This window comes from Camelus bactrianus, chromosome 18, assembly GCF_048773025.1.
Source record: "Camelus bactrianus isolate YW-2024 breed Bactrian camel chromosome 18, ASM4877302v1, whole genome shotgun sequence".
NCBI classification, from domain to species: Eukaryota; Metazoa; Chordata; class Mammalia; order Artiodactyla; family Camelidae; genus Camelus; species Camelus bactrianus.
The window spans coordinates 6,911,810-6,919,748 of NC_133556.1; positions in this window are offsets into that span (position 1 = coordinate 6,911,810).

Below are 7,939 nucleotides of genomic sequence, written 5' to 3' on the forward strand. Positions count from 1 at the left end.
GCTGTGGGCTGGCATCTGATGAACTGGGTCTTGAAGGATGAAGAGGACACAACAGGAGCTGTCATTACCCTTGGAGAGAAGCAGGTGAAAGTAGGGACGTCCCGGGGCACCCGCAGAGCTGCTCAGGTATCAAGGCGCATAGTGGGGGGGGCCGGGGTCAGGTGGGAGGGGAGATCAGAGGGGACAGGGCTGCTCTGAGGCATCCGAACCATCCAGAGGTGACCTTGAAGGCCCAAGCAGGACCCAACAAAGAGTTCCCAGACCTGGCTTGGGGTTCCCTCTTCTCTTGGTTTAGGGTGATTCTCAGCCTACTGAGCAGAGGAATCCAGCCCTTTCTCCTCCTCCAGCCCTCAAACCCGCAGCTATTTTTACAGCAGGATGCTGTGGCCACAGGCCCCTTGAACAGGGTGCCTCTCTCGTGCCTCCACAGAATAAGCTCACTCACCAGCCCTTTCAGCCGCGGCTATAAAACAGGCAGGAGGCAGCCCGGGAGACATTCTTCTTAGCTTTAAAGGCTTCCTTGTCTTTTCTAAGTGGCTCCAAATTAGAGGAAGGCTCCAGACAGGGGTGGGTCTGGGGAGGAGGGGACACCAGGGAGTTTGGGAAAAGACAGACCTCCCCCTAATTGTCCTCAAGATCTCAGTCGTCCCATCTGATAATTAGAGAGTTGATGGATGCAAAAGGCAATTTCCTTTGGAGTAAGAGGGAGCAAAGGGTAAATCAGCTCTAAGTCCGTGTTCTGTTCAAAATATTAACCACGGGGTGGTGGCCTGACTCTGGCCCCTGGTCAGTTGGAGAAGGGGGATGCCTCAACCGTGAGCATGGGGACTACTGTGCCAGCAGCCAGATTTATTGGTCTGGATGCTGAGTGAGGAACGTGGTCCTCAGGAAGCATGCACCTCCCTGGTTTTAGAGCCCTGCCTCCAAGGGATTATCTAGGGGAGACTCCTGGGTCGACGTTACTACTCCTCGCCCAATTTCTGATCTCATTACTGGGGACGTGATGGGGAGGTGGGGGATGGTGAAAAAGCTATTGGAACCCAGACCTCCTGACCTCTGGCTTGACCACCCTCTCTGGCCCCCAGGGGAGATCCTTTTCATGTGCTCACTTTGCCTTCCTCAGAGCTAAGTGGCTACAGAGGTGGACAGGGTGGTTTGGGGACCAGGCCACAACCAGGAGGATACAGGGGTCCAGGGGTGGAAGTGGGGGGCTCTCACTGCAGCATCACTGCAGAGGGTGACAGTAATTTGTCTTCCCAGCCACAATAGCCACAAGGCACGTCAAACCTATCATCAACTTGTGCTGAAGAGTTGCAGGGACTCATAGTTGCATAGAAGCAACCTAGGGGTTGTAGTTCACAGTCAGCTCAACTTAGACATGTGGTTTTAAAAGTGCAGGTGTTCTTGGGTTGCATTACTAGAGGTCTAACTCCTCAAGCCAGGGAGGTGACAGTGCTACCTTCTGCTGAACTACACAAACAACAGAAGACTTAGGGTTGGTTCTAGTGCTGCGCTTTGCAGGGCGGGCTTTTGGAGGATAGTCACATGAATTGTGGCTGAGGGGCTGGAGGCTCCCAGCTGGAGAGAAGCAGCCTTGGTGAGAAGCATAATCGTGGCAGTTGCTGCAGTTTATCAGCTGTGCCATGTGTGGCCTGTACCCGCCCAACTAAGACCACCACTGGGCTCTGAAGCCTCCATCTTCCTTCCTCTTTGTGTTTGCAGCCTGGCTTACAGCCTTCTCCAAGCTCAGCCCCTTAGGAAGAACCTTCCCTCTGTTACCCCGTCTTAACCTCATTGTTTGGGTTATTAGCTATTGCTACGAAAAGAATCACCCTGAATCACAGTGGTGCTTTCAGTTTCTATGGGTCAGAAATTCAGAAAAGGCATAGCAAGGAAGGCTTGTTTCTACTTTGTAACATCTGGGACCTCTGCTGGGAAGACTCTAAGGTTGGGGGTGGCTGGATAGCTAACACTGGAAACTTCTGAAGGCTTGGCCACACATGTGTTGGTGTCTGGGCTGGGAAAGCTCAAAGTCAAGGACTTGGGCCTCCTCACAGCATGGCGGCCTCATGGCAGTCAGACTTCTAATACAGTGGCTCAGGGCCCCAGCACAAATGTCCCAGCCGATAAGGTGGACATTCCATGGCTTCTTGTGACTTAAGCTTGAAGTCATATAGTGACCCTTCTACCCTATCTCTGGGTCAGAGCAGTCACCACAGCCCGGCCCAGTGGCTAGGAGAAACGACATAGGCCCTACGGCTCAAAGAATTTACAGACACATTTTACAACCGCCTCTGCCACCCAGCCTGGGCTCAGGGGAGAAAGTGGCTTAAGGTCACAGACCTGGTAGGCAGAGGAGCCCGAATGGAGACCCAGCCCCAAGGGACTTGGCACCATCATCAAGCACGTGAGCCCAGGAGGGCTGGGGAGCTTACTTGGGGCGTGGCAGCCGGTCACTCTCTCCTTGGCCAGGAAGGCCGGAGTTGGAAAGCAGCCAGAGCAGGGATGGAGGTCAGGATGGAGAATAACCTAAGTGTAGGTCCAGCCTTCGCCCTGCCCTTCCCACTAGGCCTGACCCAGCCATGACCCTCCGCATCTCAGACTCCCCATCGGCCCTTCCCCGAGCCCCCAAAGGCAGCCTCCTCGCACCTCACTTTCCTTGAAAACTGGAAACTGAGGCTCAGAGAGTTAAGGGGTGTTGGGCCAGCTGCCTCCTCCTCTTGCTCTTTCTGTGTGTCGGACCCCTGCCTACCATGAGTGGGGAGATGGAGGGGAATGCGGGGGCTTAGATACTGTATCCCCCAAGCCCAGTGGGCGTTTCTGTGGGCGCTCAGAGCAGAGGAGGCCCCTAGAGTGGGAAGAGTCCAAGGGGCAAGCCCAGCCCCCAGTTCACAACGCGCCATCGTCAGCCCGTCGGACAGCTGAGGAAGCTGAGGCCAGGAGCAGGGAAGGGCTGGCTCCAGGTGCCGCTGTAGGACTTTGACCCCATCCTTGAATTGACACCTGGGAGCTGAGCGAGGGGATATCAGATGGGCACCCCACACACACACACAGATGCAGGGCATTCTGCCAGCAGACCATGGCACAGGCGATGCTCGGCCTTGGGGCCCTCCCAGGGGCCTGGAGGCTGCCAAACACACCAATTTGCTGTACTAATATGTGCTTTCTGCTGCTCAGGGCCTCCTCACACCCTCTCCTGTGAACCGGGCCAGAGGCAACAGAACAAACTATAATTATGTCAAACCACGCCCTGCTGCCCTGGCTTAGCAATTAGCCAAGGTGCCCAGCATCCAGCAGCCTCCGCCCTCGCCTGGCTCAGTGCGGGCAGTGAACCAGAAGCTGGGACAGGGAGTGGGTCACTTTTTAATACCCCCCACCACTGACCCTCTCCTCCAAGAAAAAGTGCCCGCAGAGGGAGGAGATCATGGAACCAGGCCCTCACCCACCCCACATACCAGAGCACCCAGTGGAGGGGACGGTGGAGAGCAGAGCGCTCCCGGGAAGGCACCCCTCACCCACGCCCAGGCTGTGGGCTGATCTGCAGGGGGACCAGCAGTGCAGCTGCAATCTTCTCCCCTGGGCTCTGGGGGCTGTGGCTAGACCAGAGCTTGAATCTGAAATTAGACAGACCTGGGGTCAGATCCTGCTGGGCCTGTCTTCTCTGTGACTCATGTACGTCACTCAGTTTCCCCAAGGTCTCTTTCTTCGCCCGTAAGCCGAAATTCGTTGTAGTTACTTAGCAAGTTTGGTATGAGGATTAAAGCATCGTGCCTGGAACATGACTGGTGCTTATCAGTTGGGGCTACAAACCCTGTCTGGTCGTTGGCTGAAGACATGGCTGTCGGTGCAAAGGCCCCCCAGTTTCAAGGCCACATGGCCCAGCATATATGCTGGCCCTTATGTCACTGCACTATCTGATGGTGACTTTCAGGGGAACGCTGGCTGTGTCTACTGCACCCAAATGCAGGCCTGCAGCCCAGCCCAAAGCAGAGGACCCGGAACCCAGGGGGCATTGATGGTCAACAGCAGTGGACTGTGCTTTGAATTGATTCCTGCCGCGAATGCTGGCTCACCTGCTCAGACCAGGTCTTGCCCCTGCCTCTGTTCAAGAATCAATTAAGGGGGAGGGGTGTAGCTCAGTGGTAGAGCGCATGCTCAGCGTGCACGAGGTCCTGGTCCCCAGTACCTCTGTTAAAAATAAATAAATAAAAACTTAATTACTTCCCCTACCCCCCCCAAAAGTAATAAAGTAAAAATAATTTTTTTAATTAAAAAAAAAAAGAATCAGATTAGCTTCCAACTTGTCCCAGTTGTATGATGATTGTTCATTGATACCTTCTGGAAAGATCAAGGAAGCACCAGCATCTTAGGCTGAATGGAGCACAGATATATTGGGAGGATGGTGGGCTGGGAAACATGGGTGGTGTGTGGGGGGGGGTGTAGAAATGAATGCTCACCTCCAGCAGTAGGAGGTCCTTGGATAACATTGACACTGAGAAGCCAACTGGTAGCAAAGCAAGCATGCTATTTAGTGCTACGGAAGGAACTATGAAACATCAGCTCAAATGGAGAGTAGTCGCCTTAGAGGCAGAGAAGAAGCGGGGGCAGGAAGAGGGGTGAGATACAGACTCTCCATTTAACTCATTGATTGACTGATATAATGAACACCCAGCAGCCCATCATAGCACCCAATAACTAGAACATCACCAATAACTTATATCCCTGTCCCTTCTTAGCCACCTCTCCTCCTCCAAGCCACTTAACAACCATCCTGAATTTCGCATGTATCATTCTCTTGCTTTTTCTTGTTTTATTACATAGTCATATATGCTTAAATAATATATTGTTTAGCTTTGCTTATTTTTAAGTTTTAATATAAAAGGGCAGCCAAAGTCTTCTGGGACTTGCTTTTCCACGCAACATTATGTGACCAAGAATAAGACATTGGGTGTCTGGGTCCAATCTTTCACACCTCCCAGAGCAGCCCCTTGTCATGGCCTTACCATGGGCAGGCTACTCCCTGTCCCAAGACTTGGAACTTGGCCACGTTATGTCATAAAGTCTCAAAATTCAAGAACCGCTGCCTTGACGTCTTAGAGAAGAGCAGCCCTGGCCAATCCACAGATCTCCAGCTGAGGCAGGGTGTCTGCCGAGTTTGGTTTAGATCGACCAAGCCCCAGCTGAGCTGAAAATCCATGAAAATGAATGATTGTTACTTTCACCATTGCGACTTGGGTGATCATCGTTGGGTGATTTGTGAGTTAGGCAGCATTATCGTGGCAATAGCTAATCATTCCACCAAACTTCATCTGCACTGTCAAGGGAAGACCTGGTTTATTCTCAGCTATGTGACTGTAGCATCATTAATGTGTCCATTTTCCTACCAATGGGCTCCTTTTGCTGTCACCAACAGCGCTGCCTCGGACAGTCTTAGACATGTCTTGGTGCACGTGGGCAAGAGTTGCTCTGGGGAATACAGCTAGAAGTAGGAATGCACTCACTCTACAGCATGGTGCCACGTTGTTGTTCAAAGAGTCTGGATCCACTTTCAATCTGAGCTTGGGCGCAAGACCCTGCCAATCCCAATCTTTGCCAGCGTCTGTTGTCAGATTCATTATCTCTTGCCAATTCAAAGAGTCTAACGGGTATCTCATGGTGTACGAGTGGAATTGTGTCCCCTGCCCCCTAAATAAAAATAAGATATGCTGGAGTCTTGACCCTTAGGTCCTCAGATCGGGACCTTACGTGGAGATAGGGTCTTTGCACAAGTAATCAAGTGAAAATGAGGTCATGAATCCAACATGTCTGTGTCCTTCCAAAAAGAGGAAATTTGGACACATGCACAGAGGGGAGACACTGTAAAGACACAAGGAAAGTACCGTCTACAAGCCACAGGATGCCTGAGGCTATCGTAAGCTAGGGGGCAGGCCCAGCACAGATTCTCCCGCACAGCCCGCAGAAGAAACCAACCCTGCCCGCACCTTGATGTTGGCCTTCCAGCCTCCAGAACCAGGAGGCAATCAGCGAACGGGGTTGGATCCCCATAGTTTATGCACTTCGTTACAGCGGCCCGGGCCGGAAACTAACACACACAGTGAACTTGATTTGTGTGCACCAGAATACATAGCGAAACTAAACACATCCTCTTACTGGTCTTATTTTTCGTTCTGGTATGAAATACCTGTCCTGATTTGGGGGCTATTTTTCTGCTGGACTTTTTCTTAATTGACTTACAGAAATCCCTTACTGGTTCTTGACAATAAGCCTTTTGGCATTTTCTCCCAGCTTACCTTTTTACTTTCTTTAGTATGTCTTTTGATGAGCAGAAGTTCTCCAATTTAAAGTAGCCGAAGTTCTCCCACTTTTTGTTGAGGTTTGGTGTTTCTTGCGTTTTCTTTATTAATGGCAAATGAAACTGACAATAAGTCAGTACTAAATGTTCTGTAAAAAAGAGAAATTATGTCAAATTTACATGATGAAATACTCTAAAATACTACACAGGAGTTAAAAATTGTTTCAGGTGAATACTATGCTCTAAAAAGATATTCACATTATAATAAGTAAAAATAGCAAGGAATAAAATATTACACACAATTCTATTTTTGAATGAGTTGGAGGAACTGAAACCTCCCCTACCCTTCAATAGACCTAGACTTGAAATAAAAATCAAAATAATTCAAGCTGGGTCCATTCCTGCAGGGAAGAGAAGAGAGCCCTTTACTGCTAGAGCGGGTTCAGTCGTGATCAAGTCAGGCTCCCACTGGCAGATCGACTGTTCCAAAGGGAGCGAAGCCAAAGCCGTACTGCCAAGGGAAGAGTATTCACCTTGATTCGAAACTGGCCTGTGTTCTTCTGAGAAAGCAATCAGGAAAACAGGGCTCACTTGGGTGAGATGTGTGTAGTAGCTCTTGTCCTTATGCAGGTGGTCCTATAGTTCTCTCTGGGAGAACGCTGAGCTGGCCTTGGGCGCCCACCTGCATCCTGAACAAGGCACCAGAATGATGTAGGGGTGGGGGCAGATGGGGTGGGTTGGAATTCCTCTATCAGAGAAGTTTAGGAGCAAGAATCTATTAGAAGGAAGGACTTCGAGATTTGCATTGAAGTTACATTCATATAACAAATGCCCTGATTTATGTTGTCTATTTCAGGTGGCTTGGGGTTCAGGAGGGCACCTCTAGAGATTGATGGAGGGGAAGACCCCTAGGCCATCACTTGTGCCCTGTCTGGTATAGAGCTGAAGAGATGGGAATTTCTTTTTCCAGAGAGAAGGGGAGGAGTGTCTAAGACAGGGAGGCAGGACTCAGAATGCATCAGACAGAAGATCTCAAAAGGGGAAGCAGAAGAGGAAGGGTGGAGGAGGGTCCTTCCCCGACAGAGGGCACGGGATCTCCTGTGTCTTGCATTTCCTCCCCTGTCCTTGCATGGGCGCTGTCTGGCCATCCAGACCTTGGGGGATTTCTGACCTGTATGTCCCCACCTCACCATCAACCTACCTGGGGAACTGTAATGGTTAATTTTGTGTGTCGCCTTGGCTGGGCCACAGTGCACAGATATTTGGCAAAACATTCTAGATGTTTCTGTGAATCTGTGTTGGAAGAGATTAGCATTCACATCAGTGGACACTGAGAAAAGCAGATTGCCTTCCACACTGTGGGTGGGCCTCGTCTAATCAGTTGAAGTTCTCCTTAGAACAAAGACTGACCTCCCTGGAGCAAGAGGGAATTCTTCCAGCAGTCCACCTTAGGAATTAGACTGCAACTCTCCCCTGGGTCTCCAGCCATCAGCTCACCCTGCAGAATTTGGAATTGTATGTCCACAATTGCTTTAAAATAAATCTCCCTCTCTCTCAGGTCTCACCCTGACCCATATAGGGACTCTGAAAGGGAACCTGGCCACACCCTGTGGGAGGAATGTCGCAAAAGGTGAGCCTCGGCTGGTT